This window comes from Cetorhinus maximus, chromosome 3 (genome assembly GCF_964194155.1).
Source record: "Cetorhinus maximus chromosome 3, sCetMax3.hap1.1, whole genome shotgun sequence".
Lineage (NCBI taxonomy): Eukaryota > Metazoa > Chordata > Chondrichthyes > Lamniformes > Cetorhinidae > Cetorhinus > Cetorhinus maximus.
Genome location: NC_135881.1, coordinates 192,881,533 through 192,908,693, shown reverse-complemented (window position 1 = coordinate 192,908,693; position 27,161 = coordinate 192,881,533).

Below are 27,161 nucleotides of genomic sequence, written 5' to 3'. Positions count from 1 at the left end.
AAGAGCAATATGAATGGGAAATAAATACTGGTATTGCCACCAACACTCACATACATGAATGAATAAATAAAGAAAAGAGACATAGGGTGGAATCTTCCCAGATTTGCACTAAGTGTGGTAGTGGGCAAGTAAAATGACGTTTTACACGCCAGCCGCGATGGTGGGTTTTAACGCTGTATCATCCCAAACCTGCTGCATTACTTATACATTCCTGAAAACACACCGTTTCCATGGCGGGCAGGCTCTCATTCACCCGCCACGCCATTACCTCGCTGCTTTAACACGCTGGACAGCTTAGTTAATGTCCAGCCACGCGCACACATCTTAGTGCTTCCAGCCCAATGACTACTGCAGGGAAAATGTCCACAAAAGGCAAATTGACTGCAGCCCCCAGGCTCAAGTCATGCATCACTGGAATGCCAGTGGAGGCCCGCCATGATGTCCTCTATCCCAGGCCTCTGTCCTCTGGCCTTAAGATGGGCAGCGGCATCACCAATCCAGCATGGCAGGTGGTGGCAGCAGTGGTCAGTCCCAATGCTGGACAGAAGAGGTTGGCCATCCAGTGCAGATAGAGGATGAATGATCTCATCTATGCAGCCAGGGTATGGCAACCATCTCGTCACTCTAAAGTCACACACTCAAACCCATCACACATTCACTGGTATCTCACTCACTGCCAGCTCAAGGGACATCACCACCCATTCTCACACACATACCCTCATATCTCCATCTGGCCTCATCTCCTCTGGAGACTGCCTCCTCAGCCCTCACCATCTTGAGGCCACTTGCACAGATCACCATGTGCCCCAACACACACCCTGGGATACCCTCCTTCCCTAGTACAGCTCTCGTCCTGCAGCCTCTTCCCTTGCCTGAGGCCACTTCTCCCCCTTCCCCAAGCAAGACCTTGCCCTGCAGCCATTGAAAAGCCACCCACATATGGCTGATTTGGTAGGTAGAGACCTATCCGTCAGCCCCCTTAAAAGTGATGTGGTGCTGTCTGTGAAGCCTGGTGCTGATGACTGCGAGTGCTGACTGAAGCAAGGTAGATAAACAAACCTTGAGGTCCCAAGTGAAGTGCAGCTTGCTGGATGCATGTCCCTTATGTGCTGTTGTGAAATACGTTGGCGTGTTTTTCCGCCAACGTGGGCGGATGATCCAGCAAGGGGTGGGGGCGGGGTGATTCCGGCGCGCTTGCTTTATAATGACATGCTGATGTATTACAATGAAGTTCCTGGCGTTTGATGGTGGGAAATGCAGCCTGCCATTGGCAGGCTGAGTGGACAATCGGGAACTGGTTTCACGCCTTTGTGAAACTGATCGTGCCATATCGACCGCTCACGCCACTGAACATGCCCGATGCTAGTGGGCACGGAAAGTCCCGGCCATAATGTTGAAGCTTTTTGCCTTGCACTCATCAGGACAGAATTGCAAGAATACCAAATTCCGAAGTGAACAACAATTTAGACTGCATGAAAAAAGGGCGCTTATTGGTTGGCAATTCAATTGGCTGGCAAGTTGAGCAACCGGTGAAGATCGCCATTTCTCGCTGCTGCTAATGGTATTCTCCACTAAGAGGATGCTGCCACCAAGCCAAAAAAAAACGTTCTGCCTACCACATAAATGGTGTCTGAATTTCAGTGCCTGTGTGATGCCAGTTATGTAGGCCATACATCCCAATGACTGGTGGATCAACAGCACGTCCCATTGCAACAGAGAGTCCAGACTGTACTCAACCATCTTGTGCTTGCAAAACTCAGAACATAGGGTCCAACCTTCGAGGTGATTCTGCGATTGGGCAGCACTTACTTAACAATCCCAAGTGTACTAAGAATTGCAATACAAACCAATTCAAGATTATCAGTTGGCTCGCAATGGGGCTCACTTATGCTTGCTAGATGCTAATATTTATTCACACACAGGACCCTGTGCTCTGTAAACTAAAAGAACATGTCCAGCCATTCACCTTTTTCAACTAAAGAAAACTTTGGGGAACAAAGTTTCCCGAGGGTATTCCCCACAGTGACACCTTAACCAATCAGGGTCAACTTCCCGTATTTGAATTTAAATAAGAGCTTGGGAATACTGTTGCCTGGTACAATCTCTATGACAACACCCTGATCAATCAGAGGCCACTTGCCAACCAATCAGTGCCCCTTTTTCTGCATTCCCTTTGAAATTTGGTATTCTTGCGGTTCTGTCCTGATGAGTACAAGACGAAAATCTTTGACAGCATGTCTCTTTTTACAGCAACCAAGCAACTAAATAAAAAAATGAATTGGCCTGAATTCAATTGGAAATTATGGGCAGAATTTTGCCCTTGATGGGCAGGCGGGCCCGATCGACTCGGTGGCGGGTGGGCAGCTGATCGCTGCCACCGAAACGGGCCCCGCCGCCATTTTAAGTGGGCGGGCCAGTTAAGGCCCGCCCAGCGTGCCGCCCGACAAGAAGCACTATGCGCTTCCTGTGCGGGCGGGTGGGGGGGGATTCCCCAAATGCGAGAGTGCGCTCTTTCGCACATGCGCACGAAAGAGCGCACATCTCCTTGAGGCAAAGTGCTGCCTCAGGGAGATCGCTGAAAGGCTGTCAAATATTAAAAATAGAACAACAAAAAATTCATTAACATGTCCTCCTCATGTGAAAATGTCACACGAGATGGGACATGTTAATGAAGTACACAAAACCTTTATTAAATGTTTTAAAATCTGATATCAAACCTCATCCCGCCACTGGATGAGGTTTGTAAAAAAATCACTCACCCGTCTGCCTGTTGGACCTGTGCGCTGACCCGAAGTTCGCACAGGCCCCTCAAAATCCTTAAAAATAAACAAACCAATACCAAGACCATACTGTAACTGCTTACAAAATTTAAATACTCTGGCTGAGTTAGTTTGGGAACAAAGATCTAATACTTGGTTGCTGCAGGCATATATCATTGAATGTAAGATTCCAGTAGAACCCAAACATATATATAGCCTAAATTAACAGAGCGAACTTCTCTGTCCTGGATGGCAGAATCCTATTTTTAAATATCAAATTTTTTTCATTAATTTTCAAAAATTCTAAGAGAAAGGCTTTGTTCAAGGGCAGTATCCAGATTTTAAAGAACAGGAAAAGAGAAAGACCTGCATTTATATAGCGACTTCCCCAACCTCAAGACTTCCCAAAGCACTTTACAGCCAATGAAGTACTTTTCAGTCTCAGAGATTTGGCCACGCTCTCCCCCGCTATATCTAGCCCATTGTGTTCATGGGACCAACAATAGTTGGATAGTTTCTATGATTATTTGACTGACCGATGAACCGCTTTTAAAGAGGAAATAATTTGTGTACCGTCAAGATATATTTCTATGAAGGGGAAAGGCAAGGCAAACAATGCCGGAACTCCCTGGATGTTGAAAGAGGTAGAGATAAATATGAAGCAGAAAAAGTGTGTTTATGGCGGATGTCAGGTGGGTAATATAATTGAGAACCAGACTGAATATAAAAGTTTCAGAGGGGAATTGAAAAAGCAAATAAGAAGCAAAGGAAGAGTATGAAAAGACACTGGAAGCTAACATAAGAGGGAATTCAAAAGTCTCATATAGGCATATAAATGGTAAAAGGAGGATTAGGACTGATTAGGGACCAAAAGGGAGATTTACTCATGGAGGTAGGGGCATGGCTGAGGTACTAAATGAATACTTTGCATCCGTCTTTACCAAGGGTGATGATGCTACCCAGGCCATGGTGAAAGAGGAGATAGTTCAGACATTTGAAGGATTTAAAACTGATAAGTAAGAGATTGTATAGGCTGCCTGTACTTAAAGTTGATAAGGCACCAGGACCAGATGAGTGGCATCTAAGGACACTAAGCATGTGGAAATTATGGAGGCGCTGGTCATAATTTTCCAGTCTTCTTTAGACTCAGGGTGGTGCTAGAGGTCTGGAGATTTGCAAATATTACACCTTTGTTCAAAAAAGGTTGTTAAGATAGGCCCAGCAACTACAAACTGGTCAGTTTAATCTCAGTGATGGGGAACCTTTTGGAAACCATAATTCAGGATAAAATCGATAGTCACTTGGGCAGATGCGAATTAATTAAAGAAAGCCACCATGGATTTGTTAAGGGAAAATTGTGTTTAATTAACTTTCTTGAGGTTTTTTAAAAGCAACAGAGAAGATTGATGAAGGTAATGCTGTTGATGTGATGTACATGGACTTAATTGATAAAGTGTCGCACAACAGACTAGTGAGCAAACTTAAAGCGCATGGAATAAAAAGGGACATTAGAGGCATGGATACAAAATTGATTCAGTGACAAGAAACAGGAAGTAGTGGTGAACTGTTGTTTTTGGACTGGAGGAAGGTTTATAGTGGAGTTCCCCAGGGTTGGTGTTAGGACTCCTGATCTTCCTGATATATATTAATGACTTAGACCTAGGTCTAGAGGGCAGAATTTCAAAATTTGTGGATGACACAAAACTTGGAAGCATTGTGAATAGTGAGGAGAATGCTCTTGAACCTGAAAAGCACATAGACAGGTTGGTGGAATGGGCAGATGAGTAACAAATGAAGGTTAATGCAGAGAAGTGTGAAGTGATTCATTTTGGTAGGAAGAACACAGAGAGACAATATAATATAAAGGGCACCACTCTAAAGGGCAGAGGGACCGGGGTGTATATGTGCACAAATCACTGTAGGTGGCAGGCAGATTGAGATAATAAAACATAGTGTATTCTGGGCTTTATAAATAGGGGCATAGAGTACAAAAGCAAGGACGTTATAACAAACCTATATAAAACACTGGATTGGCCTCAACTGGAATATTGTGTCCAGTTCTGGGTGTTGCACTTTAGGAGGGTTGTAATGTCAGAAACCCAGCAGCCAATCACAGCAAGCTCTCATAAGCAGCAACAATGCTGATGGCCAACTTATCTCTTTTAACACTCCACCCTGCTCTCATGCCCACATGTCCGTCCTTGGCCTGCTGCAATGTTCCAGTGAAGCTCAACGCAAACTGGAGGAATAGCACCTCATCTTCATATTAGGCACTTTACAGCCTTCCGGACTTAACATTGAGATCAACATCTTCAGATCATGAACTCTCTCCTCCATCCTCACCCCCTTTTTGATCCCCTTTTTTCTAATAATTATTATATTATTTTAATTTTTTTTTCTTTTCCTACCTATTTCTATTATTATTCTTAAAATTTATTTCCATCCATTGTTTTATCTCCACCTTTTAGCCTATATCGATCCCTTCCCCCTACCCCACCCCCACTAGGGCTATCTGTCATTTGCTCATCCTGCTTTCTACCCTTAATGTCACCATTAGCACATCCTTTAGCTAATATCACCAACGTCAACACCCCTTTGGCCTTTTGTTTATGACATCTTTGGCAATCTCTCCTTTGCCTCCGCCTATCACTGGCCCTCTATCCAGCTCCACCTGTCCCACCCCCTTAAACAGCTTATATTTCACCACATTTCTATTTCTCTTTAGTTCTGATGAAGAGTCATACGGACTCGAAACGTTAACTCTGTCTTCCTCTCCACAGATGCTGTCAGACCTGCTGAGTTTTTCCAGCAATTTTTGTTTTTGTTTCAGATTTCCAGCATCTGCAGTATTTTGCTTTTATCTCTTTTAATGATGTTGATTGAGGGATAAACATTGATCAGTACACCAGGACAAACTATCCTCTTTGAAATAGTGATATGGTAACTTTTTTATCAGCCTTAGAGGGCTTGGTTTAACCATGTCATCCAAAAGCTATCCCCTGGAAATGTGCAGCACTCACTATTGCGCTGGATTGTGAACCCAAACTTGTGGGCTTAAGTGCCTGGCATAGACTTGAACCCACAGTCTTCCAAACCAGAGACACGAGTGCTACCCACTGAGTCACACAGAGAGGAGTTGGCAAGTCATGAAGTTGTGGCTAGGTGATTGCAAACTTGCATTTTAGAAGCTAGAAGATTATGGGGCAAGGAAAGGCTGAAGGAAGTAAGGCATTCCACAGTTTTGAGGTTCTAGACTAGAAAGAATTAGAGGATGACCTACCCACCTAGGATTGCAACTGCTATCATCTTTGCAGAGCATGCAGGGGCTGACCCTCACGCCTGAATAGATAGACCTAAGGTGCACTCAATATTGCATCTGGGATCTCATAATCATTGGGCTGGTGAGCTGAGGGCACCTAATAGACCTGTACAAGCAGTGAGCTGGTGAAGAGGAATTGAAGATGGGGTTACCGTGCCCCTCAGGCAAGTAGCTAAAGGGTCACTGCAAGTGCAGAGGTTTGGAGGTGTTGACTGGTTAGGGAGGGCAGGGGTAGTCAGAAGGAGGTGGGTGCTGGTGATAGGGGAGAGTGGGGAAGATGCTGAGATAGGGGGAGCAGTACGGCAAGTATGGGAAGGGCGAGCAGCAGGGAATGGAGGAATGGAGCGAGGTCACATTCTGGGTGGTACATTGGGCTACAAAAGTCCATATGATTTGAATGTGGCTCCTCACCCTAGCTCAATATTCAGGTAGGTGTATTTTAAACACTTACTTTGTTGGTTGCAGCCTGCAGTGATCCCTTTAAGGACGGCCAGTTAAGCTACATGTAGGCCCGGTTTTCTTGAACACAGCCTGCCTGGCATTAGCCATTATCTGCATTCAGGGAAACCCAACATTGGTTGGGACCTCAAACAAGAGCTAAGCCGTTTGAGCCTCCGGCTCAAAAGGATGTGCATTTCTGCCCACCATGTTAACGCCTGAGAGACGTGCATTGCTTGGTTGCAATTCTAGGCCTGTGAGTTTACTGGAGTGTGGAACAATCCCATAAATTTTACAAGTATATCTGTGAAAACAGATAAAAACAGAAAATGCTGGAAAAACTCAGCAGGCCTGGCAGCATCTGTGGAGAGAGAAACAGAGCTAATGTTTTGAGTCCATATGACTCTTCTTCAGAGCTAAAGAGAGGTAGAAACGTGATGGATTTTATACTGTTGAAGAGGGGGACAGTGGAGCAAGTGGAGCAAAATAGAAGGTCAGGGATAGGTGGGAGCTCAGGAGAGCTTTGACAAAGATGTGTTGGACACAAGACAAAGGGAGTGTTAATGGTAGTGTTAAAGACTAAAGAGGGTGTCAATAGTGGCATTAAGGTAAGATAGCAGAATGTGTTAATAGCAGAATGATGGTCAGCGCTCTGTGAAAACAAAACACATGAACAAGTTATAGATGGCCCTGTAGGGGGAGGAGTTTGGGAAAAAAATTAAGAAAAGATCACAATGGAGGACAGAGTTGATGATCTGAAGTTGTTGAACCCAATGTTAGATCCAGGAAGCTGTAGAGCAGAATTTTGCCCTTGATGGGTGGGTGGGCCCGACCGACTCAGCGGCGGGCGGGCAGCCGATTGCTGCTGCCGAAATGGGCCCCACCGCCATTTTAAGTGGGCCGGCCAATTAAGGCCCGCCCAGCGGGCCGCCCGACGGGAAGCGCTATGGGGGGGATTCCCCAACTGCCAGAGTGCGCTGTTTCGCGCATGCGTGCGAAAGAGCGCACATCCCTCTGAGGCAAAGTGCTGCCTCAGGGAGATCGCTGAAAGGCAGTGAAACATTAGAAACAGGAAAATAAAAAATTCATTAACATGTCCCCCTCATGTGAGAATGTCACATGAGATGGGACCTGTTAATGAAATACACAAAAACTTTATTACAATTTTATAATTCCGATATCAAACCTCAACCCGCCGCTGGATGAGGTTTGTAAAAAAAATCACTTACCCGCCTGCCCGTTGGGCCTGTGCGCTGACACGAAGTTCGCACGGGCCCCTCAAAATCCTGGTCGATTGGAGAGTCAATGGCCTGAACAAGGCCTTTAATTAATGGCAGGTGCACGTCCCGCTGCTGAGTGTGGCCGCCGACCTAATTATCGCGATGCCGTGCGCTGACATGGGGACGCTCGCGTGACGACAGCGCGCGACATTTTAAGCGCTGACGGGTGGGCTCTGCCACCCGCCCGTCAGCCAGAAGATTCAGCCCGTAAAGTGCCTAATTGGAAAATGAGGTGCTGTTCTTCCAGTTTGCGTTGAAATTCACTGGAACATTGCAGCATGTCAGTAAAAAGAGAATTGTTTAAAGTGAGGTGAGAGGAGAGGACTATCAATTTGTAGATGATGATCAAAAAATGGCAGAAAATTTTAATAAATACTTTGCTATGGTCTTTACTAAGTGAAGGATTTTGGAGAGGTTGTGAATCTGAAGCGGTTTTAGAGTGCAATAAGCTATATTATGGCTGGAAAGAAAATTCTTGATAAATTGGTTAAATTGAAGGAAAACAAAGTGACCGAAGCATCCTAGGATCCCGAGGAAGATGATGGAAGAAATTGTAGAAACTCTAGACATTATTGATCCAAAATGATGGCGAGTTAAATGTGCATGCCTTTATCAAAATACCCAGCATTTTGTGTAGAGGAGATGTTCTATGAATTGCAAATTGCCACAAATTGCTGCACGATAGCCATGCAGAAAGAAATTGTAATAAAGTTTTTGTGTATTTCATTAACAGGTCCCATCTCGTGTGACATTTTCACATGAGGGGGACATGTTAATGAATTTTTTATTTTCCTGTTTTTAATGTTTCATTGCCTTTCAGCGATCTCCCTGAGGCAGCACTTTGCCTCAGGGGGATGTGCGCTCTTTCGCATGCATGCGCGAAACAGCGCACTCTGACAGTTGGGGAATCCCTCCCCCGCACAGGAAGTGTTAAAATGAATTAAACACCTGCAGAAAATTCGGACTGGTACTAAGGATCCTTTTGCTGACCAGAAAGAGACCAATTGAAACTGGAATCTCACTCCTGCTAAATTGTTCCTAGAGACTTTTAAAAGTTACATTTTTACAATGTTCTCTCTCTAATGTGCATAAGAAAAGATGAATGTATGTAACAAACATATTAAACTCCTTGCAATTCATGTAGCTTGCATTTCGCAATACATTGCTGTAGAGTGGGCCCCACTTCTCACCGTCATTGACCTGATAAGGTCATCAAACATCTTGCAGCACTGAATAGCCACGTGAGGAGTTCTAGGGGTGACACTTACTGTAGGACCATGTCCTTGCATTGTTCCTGCTCTATGCCACTCATTTCCCCCTGATTCCTGCTGAGGTATCTTCTCTAAAGGCAGCAGAGAACCAACTGTGTCTGGTTGCTAACCTTTCATTAATCCCTCAAGACCGCTTCCCTCATCTCCCCTTCAAAACTCCTCCAAGTGATAGTTTAAAGTACTGCAGGGTGTTTAAAGCCTGCAGCAGCTCAAATTTACCCCTTTACCTTCCCCCTCTCACCCTTGTGGCAAGCATCCAATTCACTCAGGAATGCTGTCAGGATGCGACCTCCATAGATTTCCATTATGTTAAGTATGCCAAACCTAGATAGTTCATTACCATTACCAATGCTACCAGGCAGGAAAACCTATAAAGGCTCTGATAGGACCATAATCTAACTATATTTTCACAATACAATGAAAACCTAACACACTTTGAAAGTAAACTGTCACCCTTACAATTAAATATAAATGAACATAAATATCTGATGAGGGGATGCTTATTCCATAAATATAACAATTAAAAAACTGATAAAGCCTTAGGCCACCATGCTTGGATGCCACTGTTTGTGGGATTTTATAATGTTGTGGAAAAATAAATTTTAAAACTCAGCAAGTGATATTTATATTTTAACCATTTCTCCGCCATGTATTCCTATAGGTTTCTCATGCCTGTTTTGATGTTAACTGTACACACTATTCCATAAATGAGATGCCGCGTGTGATGTCCTGGAGTTCCAAAACCAGTCTAAAGGAGGTGAACAAAACCAACTGATTTTTCGTTCACTTCATGACCTTGACAGTCAAGATCAGAAATGTAGCATATGGGAACTTAACTGGGAATCCCTTAAAATGTCATTAATGCAGCCTTCCTGCCAACTATTGGCACCAAGGATTATTGGTCGTGGTGAAGAATTGGCAAATCTGGTATTCCCACAAATCAATTTGGGAAAAAGGCCATTGAACAGGCAGATGATCCTTATTTGAATATTCAGTGAGGTCAGCAATCCTTGCAGCGGGCCACTTGTGATCATTCAAAACCACCTGAATGAATATGGCACCACTGAACTTCCAGGAGACCATAACACAAAATTCATCTCTCCAAAGCTTAATGTTTGCTCGACAGGCGCAATGTTTCTCAATTTCTCCACCAATGTATCTGAAGTGACCTCTTTTGTCCACCTATTAGAAAATTAGCCTGCTATAATTGAGCTTAATGTGGCACATGCTGTTTTGCGCAAAATTTAATCCAGACAAAAAATGCATTTATGTATCAGCCATAATAACAAATGCCTTCAAGTCACAGGTAGGTAGAGGAAACAGAACTTTAAAAAAAAATTTAAACTTTTGTTATCTGCCTTTCAGGAGTACCCAGACTACCCACTGAAAAGCCAGAGTGGCTGGTCCAAAAGCACGCATGCGGGCATGTACACACACACGCGCACATATACACACGCACACGCTAAGGGAAGGTGGATCACATTAGCACATGGCCTGATGGCCTGTCAAGGTCGAACTCTTCATCTCTGTCGCGCAACAGCTGTTCATTATCTTAACTTTAGCTGTGGGCAAAATGCCCTAAAATAATGCGGCCTCCTTGGGGAGCAGCTGATCAGTTCATTGTACTGCCTATTTGTGTGAATGCAAAATAAAAGTAACAATGCTAAGGTGCCAATGGATCCAGGACAGATGGCAGCTGCAGACAGCAACTTTGACTTAATGTTAGAACAATCTAAGATTTCATTGGTGACAGAGTGTGAGTCAGGCATTGCAGTGTTAACTTACGTTTACGACATTGGTGAGTTATGGAAAAAAGCAGAGATGTCTGTCATTGGGGAGGCAGACTCTGAGCTGTGATGTTATACAGTTTGTAGGTGAGACTGCCAATTCTGTAAAACTTCTGGACTTAACTCATCATGTGTTGAGTTACAAATGTACTTGTACAGTTATAATAGCATAAGCTTTTGTGAACATTGACAATGGGTTCATTGGGCCCTCCCCTTCCCCCTTACCAATGCCACTTATCTGTTTTCACCACAGCCCCCACAGAGATTGTGTTCAACTTGAACCCTAGTGATCAGAACCGAATGTGAGCTCGCAGAGTTTCGTTTCACGTTGGCCCAGACTTGCTTCGTGCACAAGGCAGGATAAAGCTACCACGTCGGTGCATGTGTGTGTGTTTTCCTTCTCCACAACATCAGCTCGAAAAAAGATACTCAGCCTTTATTTCGGCTCACATGAGGTTGATCACTGAGATGCAATTGATACTCATGAAGGCAAGAAATAAGGTGCATTTGTAAAAGCTGTATTGATGAGCCAGAAACCTGATTATTTAATGCAAAAAAGTATCAGCAACTTAAGGCACAGTTTCTTCACACTTAGAGTTGCTGACTTATGGAACAGACTGCCACCTAGTGCAGTAAATATTGGATTAGCTGGAGTATCTAAAAGGAATGGAATAGGTAGAGACAATCATGTGAATATCCAGGTTCAACAAGCAATTAGGAAGGCAAATGGTATGTTAGCCGTTATTGCAAAAGGATTTGAGTACAGGAGTAAGGAAGTCTTGCTGCGGTTGTAAAGAGCCTTGGTGAGACCACACCTGGAGTATTGTATGCAGTTTTGGTATCCTTATGTAAGGAAGGTTATACTTGCCATAGACGGAGTGCAACGAAGGTTCTCCAGACTGATCCCTGGGATGGTGGGATTGTCCTGTGAGGAGAGATTGAGGAGACAGGGCCTAGTATTGTCTCGAGTTCAGAAGAATGAGAGGTGATCTCATTGAAGTGTACAAAATTCTCACAGTGCTCGACAGGGTAGATACAGGAAGGATATTTTCCATCTAGAACCAGGGGACACAGTTTCAGAATAAGAGATAGGCCTTTTAGGATGAGATGAGGAGGAATTTCTTCACTCAGAGGGTGGTGAATCTTTTCAATTCTTTACCCCAACTGACAGTGGCGGCTCAGTCATTGAGTATATTTAAGACAGAGATTGATAGATTTCTGGATATTAAAGATATCAGGGGCAATGGGGGATGCAGGAAAATGGCATTAAAGTAGAAGGTCAGCCATGATCTAATTGAATGGCGGAGCAGGCTCAAGGGGCTGAATGGCCTAATCCTGCTCCTCGGTTCCTAATCATTTTAGGACCATTTTTCATGTTGAGTAGACATTGGACAGGCAGCAGGCATTGTGATCATGGCACCTGCTGGATGCCATCAGCAAGGTGCCTGAGCCATTTGATGGGCAGACCTCATCTGCACCATGTTCGTGAGCAGCGGCAGCGAGAGCTAAGCCAGCACTTGTCGATCGGAAATGGTGGAAATTCAGGTGGCTCCCAAAGGCAGATTGGAGTTAAAGGAGGAAAAGGAGTCAAATAGTGGACTTTAGGTTGGGGGGGGAGGGGGGCAGTGGTTGGGGGGCAGGGGGAAGGTGGCGGCGGTGGACGATACTGTTGGGCGGAGAGGGTGTGGTGATGGCATGACCAGGCCTGCATGGCTGGGAAGATATTTCTGGGGAGATTTCACACGCTTCCTGGCCCCCACCCCACAAGAAAACTTAATGCCACCGATGTTTTCCTTTGCTTTCCGAATGGCCTGAAGTGGCTCCTTTGAGATAAAAACAAAATACTGCGGAAGCTGGAAATCTGAAACAAAAACAGAAAATGCTGGAAATACTCGGCAGGTCTGGCAGCATCCGTGGAGAGAGAAACAGAGTTAACGTTTTGAGTCCATATGACCCTTCTTCAGCCCTGCAGGAAGAAAGCAGGGTCCTGTTTTAAAAACAAAAACAGAATTACCTGGAAAAACTCAGCAGGTCTGGCAGCGTCGGTGGAGAAGAAAAGAGTTGACGTTTCGAGTCCTCATGACCCTTCAGCAGCACTGAAGTATAGTTAGGAGAGGGGTGAAATATAAGCTGGTTTAAGGTGGGGGGCGGGGGGAGAGAAGTTGAGGGTGGGGTGGTTGTGGGGACAAGCAAGCAATGATAGGAGCAGATAATCAAAAGATGTCACAGACAAAAGGATCAAAGAGGTGTTGAAGGTGGTGATATTATCTAAGAAAAGTGCTAATTAAGAATGGATGGCAGGATACTCAAGGTACAGCTCTAGTGGGGTGTGGGGTGGAAAGACTGACAGGGTATTGGTTGTAGATTTAAAAATAATGGAAATAGGTGGGAAAAGAAGAATCTATATAAATTATTGAAAAAAAAACAAACAAAAGGGAGGGGGAAGAAACGGGGGGGGGAGGGGGAGTTTAAGGTCTAAAGTTGTTCAATTCAATATTCAGCCCGGAAGGCTGTAAAGTGCCTAGTCGGAAGATGAGGTGCTGTTCCTCCAGTTTGCGTTGGGCTTCACTGGAACAATGCAGCAAGCCAAGGACAGACATGTGGGCAAGAGAGCAGGGTGGAGTGTTAAAATGGCAAGCGACAGGGAGGTTTGGGTCTTTCTTGCAGACAGACCGCAGGTGTTCTGCAAAGCGGTCGCCCAGTTTACGTTTGGTCTCTCCAATGTAGAGGAGACCGCATTGGGAGCAACGAATGCAGTAGACTAAGTTAGGGGAAATGCAAGTGAAATGCTGCTTCACTTGAAAGGAGTGTTTGGGCCCTTGGACGGTGAGGAGAGAGGAAGTGAAGGGGCAGGTGTTGCACCTTCTGCGTGGGCATGTGGAGGTGCTATAGGTGGGGGTTGAGGAGTAGGGGGTGATGGAGGAGTGGACCAGGGTGTCCCAGAGGGAACGATCCCTATGGAATGCCGCTGGGGGGGGTGAAGGGAAGATGTGTTTGGTGGTGGCATCATGTTGGAGTTGGCGGAAATGGCGGAGGATGATCCTTTGAATGCGGAGGCTGGTGGGGTGATAAGTCAGGACAAGGGGGACCCTATCATGTTTCTGGGAGGGAGGAGAAGGCGTGAGGGCGGATGCGCGGGAGATGGGCCAGACATGGTTGAGGGCCCTGTCAATGACCATGGGTGGAAAACCTCGGTTAAGGAAGAAGGAGGACATGTCAGAGGAGCTGTTTTTGAAGGTAGCGTCATCAGAACAGATGCGACGGAGGCGAAGGAACTGAGAGAATGGGATGGAGTCCTTACAGGAAGCTGGGTGTGAGGAGCTGTAGTCGAGGTAGCTGTGGGAGTCGGTAGGCTTGTAATGGATATTGGTGGACAGTCTATCATCAGAAATTGAGACAGAGAGGTCAAGGAAGGGAAGAGAAGTGTCAGAGATGGACCATGTGAAAATGATGGAGGGGTGGAGATTGGAAGCAAAATTAATAAATTTTTCCAGGTCCCGACAAGAGCATGAAGCAGCACCGAAATAATCATCGATGTACCGGAGAAGGAGTTGTGGGAGGGGGCCGGAGTAGGACTGGAACAAGGAATGTTCCACATACCCCATAAAGAGATAGGCATAGCTGGGGCCCATGCGGGTACCCATAGCCACACCTTTTATTTGGAGGAAGTGAGAGGAGTTAAAGGAGAAATTGTTCAGTGTGAGAACAAGTTCAGCCAGATGGAGGAGAGTAGTGGTGGATGGGGATTGTTGGGGCCTTTGTTCAAGGAAGAAGCTAAGGGCCCTCAGACCATCCTGGTGGGGGATGGAGGTGTAGAGGGATTGGACATCCATGGTGAAGAGGAAGCGGTTGGGGCCAGGGAACTGGAAATTGTTGATGTGACGTAAGGTGTCAGAGGAATCACGGATGTAGGTGGGAAGGGACTGGACAAGGGGAGAGAGAAGGGAGTCAAGATAACGAGAAATGAGTTCCGTGGGGCAGGAACAGGCTGACACGACCGGTCTGCCAGGACAGTACTGTTTGTGGATTTTGGGTAGGAGGTAGAAGCGGGCCGTCCGAGGTTGGGTGACTATCAGGTTGGAAGCTGTGGGAGGAAGATCTCCAGAGGAGATGAGGTCAGTGACAGTCCTGGAAACAATGGCTTGATGTTCAGTGGTGGGGTCATGGTTCAGGGAGAGGTAGGAGGAAGTGTCTGCGAGTTGACGCTCAGTCTCTGCGAGGTAGAGGTCAGTGTTTGTTTTTATCTTTGTTTTTATCTCTGTTTTTATCTCTGTGTTTTTATCTCCTGTTTTAAAAATGCAGATTGGGACAGTTTATGTCATCAGGACTCAATCTGGAATATCGACAGAGGCCTGAACAGGGGTTCAGTCTCAGCTTCGCCACCAGCCGATCCCTGCCAGAAGATGGACTTTGGGACAGAAAGGGTCAAGAAGGTAAGTTTAAAGTTTATTTTTCAGGTTTTCTTGTGGGACAGGAGTACTCACAAAGAAGGCTCCGGTTTCCTTTGCACTGGGCTACCTAGTCCCCCCAGTCATATGGCAAAAGATTTTTCATAAGCAAGGGGCTGAAAAGTTATCGGGGGTAGGTGGGAATGTGGAATTGAGGTTACAATCAGAGCAGCCATGACCTTCAGTTCTGTTGAAGTGTCATGAGGACTCGAAACGTCAACTTTGCTCTTCTCCGCCGATGCTGCCAGACCTGCTGAGTTTTTCCAGGTATTTCTGTTTCTGTTTTTGTTTTGGATTTCCAGCATCCACAGTTTTTTGTTTTTATAGCCATGATCTTGTTGAGTGGTGGAGCAGGTTTGAGGGACCGAGTGGCCTACTCTTCTTCCTAATTTGTATGTTCGTATGTAAAGCCCCCTCTTACTGACCATGGTAAACACCCCCCACCTTGATCCCTGATCAAGGCAAAATCCCCACAAGACTCCATCCATTAAAATGTTGCTTTTTGCTAGATTGACCCTGTGTCCACTTAATCTACTGCTATGCTATTGTTCTGGAATGACATTGAATATTATTTGATACCATTCACTATTTTAGCCCAGATTTCATTGGTGTTAATATTCGTGTACAAATAGATAAAAGACCTTTATGACAAAACAAAAGCAAAATACTGCGGACACTGGAAATCTGAAATAAAAGCAGAAAGTGCCAGAAATACTCAGCCGGGCTGCTAGACTCTGTGGAGTTCTTCTGAAGACTCATATTCATCTTGAAATGTGAACTGTTGCTTTCTCCACAGATGCTGCCAGACCTGCTGACTATATCCAGCACTTTCTGTTTTTATTTCAAACAGTCCTGTAACCAATGTTTAAGCCCTGTTTAATTTAACTGATCTATTGCCCTCTCAGATAAATGCTTATAGGGAAGTGTTCCACGTTTGTCTGCTGTTACCAACAATTTCCAGCTTCTATGAGGATTTTCTTCAATTCTGTGCCTTGATGGTTGAAAAGTCCAAAAGGGCTAAATTGGGTAGCCACTGAAAATGGGTGCAGGGATCGCAAATGTGATTGATTGTAATGCAACAAACAGGCCAACTTTACGCTGCCTACTTATTTGAATGGTCCCTGCATCCAGTCTATCACTACCTCTGAAGCTCATTGGCTGGAAGTATCAGTGGGAGGCCATTATCGTGAGTGGCTGGCACCAGTTAAAGCAAATGTGAACCACTTAAAGCTAGCCTGAACCTGTCAAAAGGGAGGTGCATTGCGGCTGGAGCAGCTGCTGGGGATCATGGCAGAAGTGAGTTTGACATGGGAATGAGTGAAGAATGGCACAACAGGGGAGAGAGCAGGGTCTGCAAGGTCAGTGGATGCTGCACCTTAGGTCCCGATGGAGGAGGTGGAAAGGAGGGGAGAAGTCCTGTTTTTATTCATTCACGGGATGTGGGCATCAGCTGGCAAGGCCAGCATTTGTTGCCCATCCCTAATTGCCCTTGAACTGAGTGGCTCGCAAGGCCATTTCAGAGGGCAAATAAGAGTCAACATTGTGGGTCTGGAGTCACAAGTAGGCCTGTTAAAGATGGCAGATTCTCTTCCCTAAAGGGACCTGGATGCTTTGTACCAGAAGGTGGTCACACCCTGTAGAATAGGGTAGTCTGTTTTGGTGAGGGAGGTAAGGGGACAAGCAGACAGTAATGGAGGAGCCTCAGGCTTTGCAATTGTCAAACAGGTTTGAGGTGCTTGCAACCTGTGCGGACGAAAACAAGGTATGCAAGTTGGATGAGCAGACTGGCCATGGCTCAATATACCAGATGAATAGATGAATTGATAGCCAAATAGAAATAAATAAGTATGATCTGATAGCCATTACAGAACAATGGCTGCAGGATGACATAGATCTGGACCTGAATATTGAAGGGTACATGACATTTAGGAAGGACATGAAGCCAGGCAAAGGTGGAGGGGTGGCTCTGTTAATGAATGATGGTATTTGTACAATAGAGAGGGATGACTTAAGTTCAGGAATCCAGGATGTAGAAGTGGCTTGGTTAGAGATGAGAAATGACAAAGGCAAGAAGTCACTTGTGGGAATGGTGTACAGGTCCCCTAACAGTAACCACATGGTAGGACTGGGTATAAAGGAAGAAATAATGGGGTTTTGTCAGAAAGGTACAGCAATAATCATAGGGGATTTAAATCTACATATGGACTGGAAAAATTAGATGGGCAAAGGTAGTCTAGATGAGGAATTCATAGAATGTTTTCTGGATAATTTCTTAGAACAGCATGTTCTGGCCCCAACCAGAGAGCAGGTTATACTAGACCGGGCGTTGTGCAATGAGATAGGTAAGATTCATTAATGACCTCATAGCGAAGACGCCGGCGATCATAATATGATTGAATTTTACATTCAGTTTGAGGGAGAGAAGAGTGGGTCTAAGACTAGTATTTTAAACTTAGATAAGGGCAATTATGAGGGCATGAAAGCAGAGCTAGCTAAAGTGAACTGGCAAATTAGGTTAAGACATACGTCAAGAGATTTGCTGTGCCAGACATTTAAGGGGATATTTGAGAATACACAGAATAGATACATTCCAACGAGAAAGAAAAATTCCAAGTGGAGGACCCACCATCTGTGGTTAAGTAAAAATGTTAAAGATAGTATCAAACATAAAGAAAAAACATATAATTGTGCAAAGATGGCCGGTAGGTCAGAAGATTGGACAGAATATAAAAAACAGCAAAGAATGACCAGAAGATTGGTAAGGAAGAAAAAATTAGAGTAAGAGAGAAAGCTAGCTAGAAATATAAAGACTGATAGTAAGAGTTTCTCTAGATATTTAAAAAGAAAAGAGATAACAAGGATAGCCTTGGTCCCATAGAAAGTGAGTCTAGAGATTTAATAATGGAAAATAATGAAATGGCAGATGAACTGAAAAGGTATTTTGCATTGGTCTTCACTACTGAGGATACAAGTAACATCCAAGAAATAGCTGTAAATCAAGAAATGGAAGGGAGGGAAGAACTCAAGAAAATTAATATCGCTTGAGCAAATTGTCAGGGCTGTGGGCTGACAAGTCCTCGGGTCCTGATTAACTTCATCTTAGGGTCTTAAAAGAAATAGCAAGTGGGTTGGTTGATGCATTGGTTTGAATTTTCCAAAATTCCCATGATTCAGGTAAGGTTCCATTAGATTGGAAAATAGCAAATATAATTCCTTTATTTGAAAAGGGAGGGCAACAGAAAGCGAGAAACTGGCAAATTAGCTGAACATCTGTCATAGGGAAAATGCTAGAAGCTATTATTAAAGACAATATATCAGGACACTTAGATAAATTCAAGGTAATCAGGCAGAGTCAACATGGTTTTGTGAAAAGGAAACCATGTCTAACCAATTCATTGGAGTTCTTTGAAGAAGTAACATGTGCCCTGGATGTACTGTACTTCGATTTCCAGAAGGCATTTGATAAGGTGCCACATCAAAGGCTATTGGTGTAGGGGGTAACATATTGGCATGCATAGAAGATTGGCTAGCTAACAGGAAACAGAGAGTAGGCATTAATGGGTCATTTTCTGGTTGGCAAGATATAATGAGTGGTGTGCCACAGGGATCAGTGCTGGGGCCTCAACATTTTACAACTTACATAAATGACTTGGATGAAGGGACTGAAGGTATGGTTGCTAAATTTACTGATGACACAAAGATAGGCAGGAAAGTAGGCTGTGAGGAGGACCTAAGGAGGCTACAAAGTGTAAACATAGGTTAAGTGAGTGAGCAAAGATCTGGCAATTGGAGTATAATGTGGGAAAATGTGAAATTGTCCATTTTGGAAGGCAGAATGAAAAAGAAGCATATTTTCTAAATGGGAGAGATTGAAGAGCTCTGAGATGCAGAGGGATCTGGGTGTCCTCGTGAAAGAATTGCAATAGGTCAATATGCAGGTACAGCAAGTAATTAGGATAGAATGTTATAATTTATCGTGAGGGGAATTGAATACAAAAGTAGGGAGGTTATGCTTCACTTAGGGCATTGGTGAGACCACATCTGGAGTACTGTTGATCTGGAGTGTTGATCTCCTTATTTAAGGAAAGATGTAAATGCATTGGAAGCAGTTCAGAGAAGGTTTACTAGACAAATACCTAGATTGGGCGGGTTGTCTTATGAGGAAAGGCTGGACAGGCTAGGCTTGTATCTGTTAGAGTTTAGAAGAGTAAGAGGTAACTTGATTGAAGCATATAAGATCATTAGGGGTCCTGACCGGGTGGATGTGGAAAGGATGTTTCCTCTTGTGGGAGAATCTACAACTAGATGGCCCTGTTTAAAAATAAGGGGTCGCCCAATTAAGACAGAGAAGGGAATTTTTTTCTCTCAGAGGATTGTGAGTCTTTGGAACTCTCTTCCTAAGGTTGGACAAATTTGAGCCTCAGGTAAACCGCTATTACCCCCGGAGGCAACTGTCAATATGTCAACATATCCAATTTGGCTGGCTGCCTTGCCCGGGCCAGCTGTCAGGACAGTGAACAGAAAGGAAGGGGGCAATTGTGACTGGCAGCAATCTGCAGCACCCTCTATGCCTAGTTCCACATGAAACTAGTTTTTTGAAAGCCATAATTACTTTTACTTGGCGACCTGTTGTCAGGTTGTGTCAAAGGCAAGAATGCCTAAGCAGAGTAGACCCAGTGTCTGCTCCAACCAGGGTAGCCTGATTTCAGAACCTGGTCCTCACATAGGCATTAGGCTCTCACTAACACATGCAAGGGGCTTAAATACCTCTGTTAGGAAACTGTCTGAAAAAGTGCTCAACTCAATTTGGGTTCAGAAATATTTCCGTTGTGATTGCAGCATAGGACAGTTCTTATTTCTTATGCTGTTATGACATAGGTCTACAAAATAGGCCTTTATGGCCCCTATTTTCTTCCTGGAAAACAGGTGGGAGGTGATCCAATTTCTACCCCATTGCACTCTAAACCTTTGATAGTTAAGGCATACATGAGGAACATGAAATTGTTTGATGATAGAAGACCAAGGTCTATCTAGATGGCCTTCTACCATTCTGGTAGTCACATGACACAATGATAATGGGGTTATTGACTAATCATAGCAGTGAGGTTAGATAGGGGCCAGTATATACTGAAAGTAATTCTCTGTCTTCCCAACTTGTTCTTACACATTAAACCATTTATTTCTATGATCTGTCTTGGATCCATTTCTTATCTAGGTTACACGCATATTAAACGATGGCCAGCAAATGGTTGCCTATGCAGGACTCACCAGTGTCAGCATTGTGACTGAGGTATTCTGAAACTCCTGGATGGAGGTAAAATCCATGTAACATGTATACTGGTGTGATATGCATTTGTGGAGAATTTTTTTTCCCGTTTTCTCTACTTTGATTGTGAAGTGAAAGAAATGTGAAGAATAGAATGTGACTGAATAGTGTCTCAAGAGCACCTAAAAGAAAACTAGCACATTTTTACAATGCCTGTAATGTAGGGATTGTGTATTGGTTTATAATCTTAATATAATTTAAATTCAACATTACCCTTCCTTAAATATCAAGCGCACCATTTCCCTGCTGAATTTGTTTGTCTATTTTTGTTACTGCATGATTGTTACATGTTTGCACATTTTTAACCTGATTATTTAAGTGCATTTATGAATTTTGTGATGCAAGTCACACTGCAATTCAGCCCTCTGGTTGTGAACATATTCCTTGAATAAAATACCATTATTATTATACAACTCTGGAAGAGTTCTTACTGTAGTTATACTGGAGCTGACCACTGGGTGGCATCTCAGAAAGGCATTGATAGACCATGAGCAGAGAGGATAAAAATGAATTAATAGATAGGTAACAAAATCTCAGCTGTAATTATTGGCTGTTTTATGTTCTTCATCTGATGTCAGGGATTAGATTGTAGTCTCGTAGTTTACTGAGACCCATTAGCAATGGAGTAAATTGCTACTCTACCTTGTTCATTCCATAGGCGAGGATTTATATATCTCGCATATTACATTATACTAGAGAATGATTTTTTAAAAACAGTGGGCGTTGATATAGTGCCTTATCACATCTCTCGTCAATACAAATTGTATTTATATAGCACCTTTAACATAATAAAACATCCCATGGCACTACACGGGAGCATTATAAAGCAAAATTTGACAGCGAACCACATAAGGAGGTATTAGGAGTGATAACCAAAAGCTTGGTCAAAGAGGTAGAGTATTAAGGAGCTTCCTAAAGGAGGAAAGAGAGGTAGGAGTGGTGGAGAGGTTCTCAGAGGGAATTCCAGCGCTTAGGGCCTTGGCTGCTAAAGGCATGGCCACCAATGGTGGAGCAATTAAAATCGCAGATACTCAAGAGGCCAGAATTAGAGGAGTGCAGATGCCTCAAAGGGTTGTGGGGTGGAGGGAGATTACTGAGATAGGGTGGGGTGAGACCGTGGAGGGATTTGAAAATAAGGACAAGAATTTTAAAATCAAGGCATTGCTTGACTGTGAGTTAGGTTAGGCCAGCAAGCAGGAGGGTGATGGGTGAACTGGACTTGGTGTGGGTTGGGAGGCAAGCAGCAGAGTTTTGGATGACTTTAAGTTTACGGAGTGTAGAATGTAAGAGGCCAGCCAGAAGTGCATTGGTAAAGTCTAGAGGTAACATAGACAACAACAACTTGCATTTATACAGCTAATGTAACAAAACATTCAATGCTCTCAGAAACATCTCAAAGCACCTCATAAATAATGAATTATTTTGAACGTTATTAGAGAAGCAACTGAACAATTAATTTTCCACTAATTTTAAAATTTAGTGAGCAAGTGCCTGGCATTAAGCCCTGGCCAGAATGATATGGGAGACAGATTTATAACTTGGGAATTCCTGTATAACATTGCATAATTTTGCCTTTTCATATATTTACATTATGATAGTGTGGGAAGAAAACATGTTAGCAATAGGTTGTTAATAGGACACTGGGTCCAACCTGCAGAGTTAATTGCCGTGTTCTAGTCCTTCTTAATAACTGTACATGCAAACTGATCAAGGGAATTCCTGTGGATACATGCCCTGCCTCCCCCAGCTTTCTTACCTCACCCACGCCCATCAATCATACAACAGATACTTATCATAAAATAGGCATCCTCCTTGTTTATAGTCCATGTAATCTAAGTTCTCTTTTGACATCAAGTTTCAGCTGCATATTAGCTACCACAATAGACTAATGTTCCCACTAAGCTTCACAGCTGGAAAGCTGTCTGAAAAGGTACCACGCGGGTCTTGCTTTGTGATAAATAAATCATATGCTTAGCCACGGAAAAACAGTTAAAGGGGCCGTGCGCATTTCATTGCTGCATTAGAGCTGACAGTGATTCTTTATCAAAGGAGAGGGAGCCTCATTGTCTTCTCCCTGAAGAGAGAGAAGCAAGAAGAACATGCACACATGGCTTTGCCAGAATTGCAGGCTTCCCAAACTTGCAGGGTCCATTGACTGCATACATGGAGGTTTGTGGGAACTCATCTCACAATGGTGAGACGGGTGATATGCCTGCCAGAGTTGAATGGCCTGCAGTGTGTTTGAGCTGTGAAATGTGAGTGTGAGGCTTGCAACAGTGCTAAGTGTGTGAGGGTGTGGTGAAGCTGTGAATGAAGAATGCATCATGCTTAATGGAGATTTTTGTTAGATGGGTGAAGGTGATGTGGTGAATGAAGCAGTGCATGAGACTAGTAGTGGAATTGGTAGGAGATGGCATGTGAAGATGCATTCACTGACCATGACCATTTGTGCGCAGTCATTAAGCATCTTGCGGCACTGCATCCAGGTCCTTGGGTCTAGACTGCTGATATTAACCACTGCAGCTTCCTGTTCTTTGTACCTACCTGGAGGGTCTCCTGGCCTCCTGAGGGAAGAGGACCTCTCTCCCTCCTCTGCACCAAGACCTTGAGTACTGCATCAGGGAACCTTGCTGCATGCTCCCTGGTCTGTTGTGTCATCTCTCAATATTTCACCTGGTATCCAACACTTCTTTCACCATTTCTAGCTCCTGCTACAGCCAGAATTCATCTCATCTTAAAGAGATGTAGTTGGGTTATAGCAATTCAAGTGCATAACCAACTACTTTTTAAATATAATGAAGGTTTCTGTCTCTATCACCCTTTCAGGCAGTGAGTTCAGGATTCCTGCCATCTGCTGGATGAAAGAATTTCACCTTGACCTCTTACCTCATACCCTAAGAGTATGCCCCCTGGTTATGGGCCCATCAACCAAGGGGAGTAGGGCCTTCATATCCATTCTATCTAGACCCCTTATAATTTTAGACATTTCAACTTAAGTCTCCCCTCAGCTTCCTTTGTTCGAAAGAAAGAAACACTGGCCGAATCAATCTTTCCACTTGACTAAAATTCTCCAGTCGGGGCAACATCCTGGTAAATCTCCTCTGTCTGTACTAGCTCTAGTACAACCACACCTTTCCTGTAGCGCAGTGAACAGAACTGCATGCAGAATAGAAAAAACAGGATACTATTTAAATGGAGAAAGATTGCAGAACTCGGTGGTATAGAGGGATGTGGATGTTCTGGCACATGAATCACATAAAGTTAGTATGTAGATACAGCAAGTGATTAGGAAGGCAAATGGAATGTTGTCGTTTTTTGCAAGGGGAATGGAATATAAAAGTAATGACGTTTTACTACAGCTGTACAGAGCCTTGGTGAGAGCACTTTTTGTTTACTCATTCATGGGATGTAGGCGTCGCTAGCTAGGCCAAAATTTACTGCCCATCCCGCATTGCCCTTGAGAAGATGGTGGTGAGCTGCCTCTTGAACCGCTGCAGTCCATGTGGTCCAGGTACACCCACAGTGCTTTTAGCGAGGGAGTTCCAGGATTTTGACCCAGCGACAGTGAAGGAACGACGATATAGTTACAAGTCAGGATGGTGTGTGGCTTGGAGGGGAACTTCCAGGTCTGCTGTCCTTGTCCTTCTAGATGGTAGTGGTCGTGGGTTTGAGGGGTGCAGTCTAAGGAGCCTTGGTGAGTTCCTATAGTGCATCTTGTAGATGGTACATATCGCTGCCACTGTGCGTCGGTGGTGGAGGGAGTGAATGTTTGTGAATGGGGTGCCAATCGTGGGAGCTGCATTCATCCAGCCAAGTGGAGAGTATTCCATCACGCTCCAGGCTTGTCAGGAGGTGAGTTACTCTTTGCAGAATTCCCAGTCTCTGACCTGTTCTTGTAGCCAGAGCATTTATATGGTTAATCCAGTTCAGTTTCTGGTCAATGGTAACCCAAATTACCTCACACTTCTCTGGCCTACTGCTGCTCCTATGTTCCTTCTCTGGATTGAACGCCATTTGCAGTTGTTCTGCCCACCTGACTAGTCCATTGATACCTTCCTGCAGTCTGCAGCTTTCTTCATTATCAACCACACAGCCAACTTTTTCCCCTCTCTAGCTTATATCTGTGCAGATTCACTTGGATGCTACTTGCTAGGATATACAAATTTGAAGAAAAAATGGAAAATTGAGGCTATTTTTGTTAGAACAGAGGGGCTTTTAGAATGATTTGAAAGAAGTGATTAAAATTATGGTGATATTAACTCTGCACACATGCTGAGAAATAGCTTGTAGTTGATTGTCAGGGAGTTCTATGTCCAAGGCCGAGATTTTCCATTCGTCAGGCGGGCGCAGGAGTGGCCAAGAAACGGTCCACTGCCTGCAATCGGGCACCGACCGCGATTTCACGCTGGCTGGCCAAGTAATGGGCTGCCGGGGTGAGGGCAGGAGGAACTCGAGTGCTAAAGTCTGCGCATGCACAGGGGAGTGCACACTGAAAGCTCCCTGAAGGCACAGGGCTGCCTCAGGGAACTGAAGAATTTTACAATCAAAAATAAAGATTTTAAAAATAAGGTAAACTTGTCCTCACATGTGACTCAGTCACATGAACAGGGCCATATTAAAAGTGATGTTTAAAATTTTTAATTTTTAAAAAATTACTGTTGGAAACCTCATCCCGCCCGTGGATGAGGTTTCCTAAAAAATCCAAAGGCCGCTTGGCTGATTCACCCACCCGCCAATTGTAAGGTTGGATGGGCAGTGAAAAATGCTGCTTAATTTATTGATCAATGGGCTTAATAGCCCTCTTAATTGTCGGCGGGCGCGCTGCTGACTCTTGCGCACCCATTGACGGAAATATCATGTGAGTGTGTGATTACGCTGGGACATTCACCTAACGTCATCGCGCACTATTTTAAGTTCGATCGGGTTGGGCGTGCGCCTGCCCAACAAACGTGAAATCCTGCCCCATATATAACTAGTCTTGTTAACATACAGTACGGAACAGCAAGATTTTCTGGCTAAATGTTTCTTCCGCTTCCAGCTTCCCATATCATTGACAACTCTAAATATATATGAATTTCTGATTGTGCATATTTGTAATTAGAAGCATATGCTCAAACACCTGAATTTTGCTTCTCAGTTCTGTTTTCTATTATAACACATGTATGTAGGCTTAAGAGGTTCTTGCCAGTTCTTCAATTTGAGTGACTAAGCATGAGGCTCCTGTCTCTGGACTGAGAATGTGAAGTATCCGCAAGTAAATTTGTATGGAGTGAATAATTGTAAATAAATTTCCTATAAATTCTACAAAATATAATCGTTAACCTTAATGCTCTTGCAATTTAGTTCAAAAAATAGAAAGTTATTGTAATGTGGCATAAATTTTATTATGAGAATCTGGTGAACTTCCGCAGTGTGTTCCTCTTTCAGAGGCTGACCAACATGCTTTGCATTTTATCTTATTCAATAAACTTTAATTTTGTTGGGGTTTGATTTCTTTGGTTTGCTTGGAGGAATCCTCCAGCTGCTGCTGCCCAATGATTGCACAGCCATTTTCAGGTACATGTGACCAGCATTTCAGAGAAGTTTGCTAACAGCATCCCGCATTTATACAGCGCCTTTAATTTTTATAAATCATTCCAAGGCACTTCACAGGAGACAAAAAAATTGACACCAAGCTAAAGGAGGGTAAATTAGGATAGGTGACCAAAGCTTGGTCAAAAAAGGTAGGTTTTAATGAAGAGGTTCAAGGAGAAAGGAGAGATGGAGGAGCAGAAAGGTTTAGGGTGGGAATTTCAAATCTTGGTGCCTTGACAGCTGAATGTATGAATTCCATCAGCGGGGTAAAGGAACTGGGAGATGGATAAGATACCAAAATTGGAAGAGACAGAGTTTTGGATGTGTGCAGGCCTGGAGGAAGTTACAGACCTAGAAAGGGGTTTGTTCATAGAGGAAACTGAATTTTAAAATGAAAGTACTCAGGAACAGAGAACAACGTAGGTCAGAGAGATAAGGGGTGATCGGTGAATGGGATTTGTTGTGAGTTGGGCTACAGGCAGCAGAGTTTTGAATCAGCTTAAGTTTATAAAAAGTGAAAGATAGGAGGTCAAACAGGAAAGCATTTGGCACATTTGAATCTGGAGGTAACAAAAGCATGAATGAGGGTTTCAGCAATGGATAGGCTGAAGCAGGGATGGAGACTGGTGATATTATAGAGTTGGAAGTATGGGTGATGGAAAGGATATGGTGTAAGAAGCTGAGCTGAAGATTTAGAATGCAGACATTATAAGGATGTGCAATTATTTTCTAAATGTTAGGAGCTGTGGAGGAGTGGACAGATTTAGACATCCGTATTGAGATATCCAAAAAAACTATTGGGCAGGTGCAAAAGATAACTTAAATGATTAATGGAGGCTGGAATACAAAGGGATTGGAATTATGCTACAGTTATATAAATCTCTGGTTGGACCACATCTGGAGTACTGTTTTTTTAAAATTCATTCATGGGATGGGGGTGTCGCTGGCTAGGCAAGCAT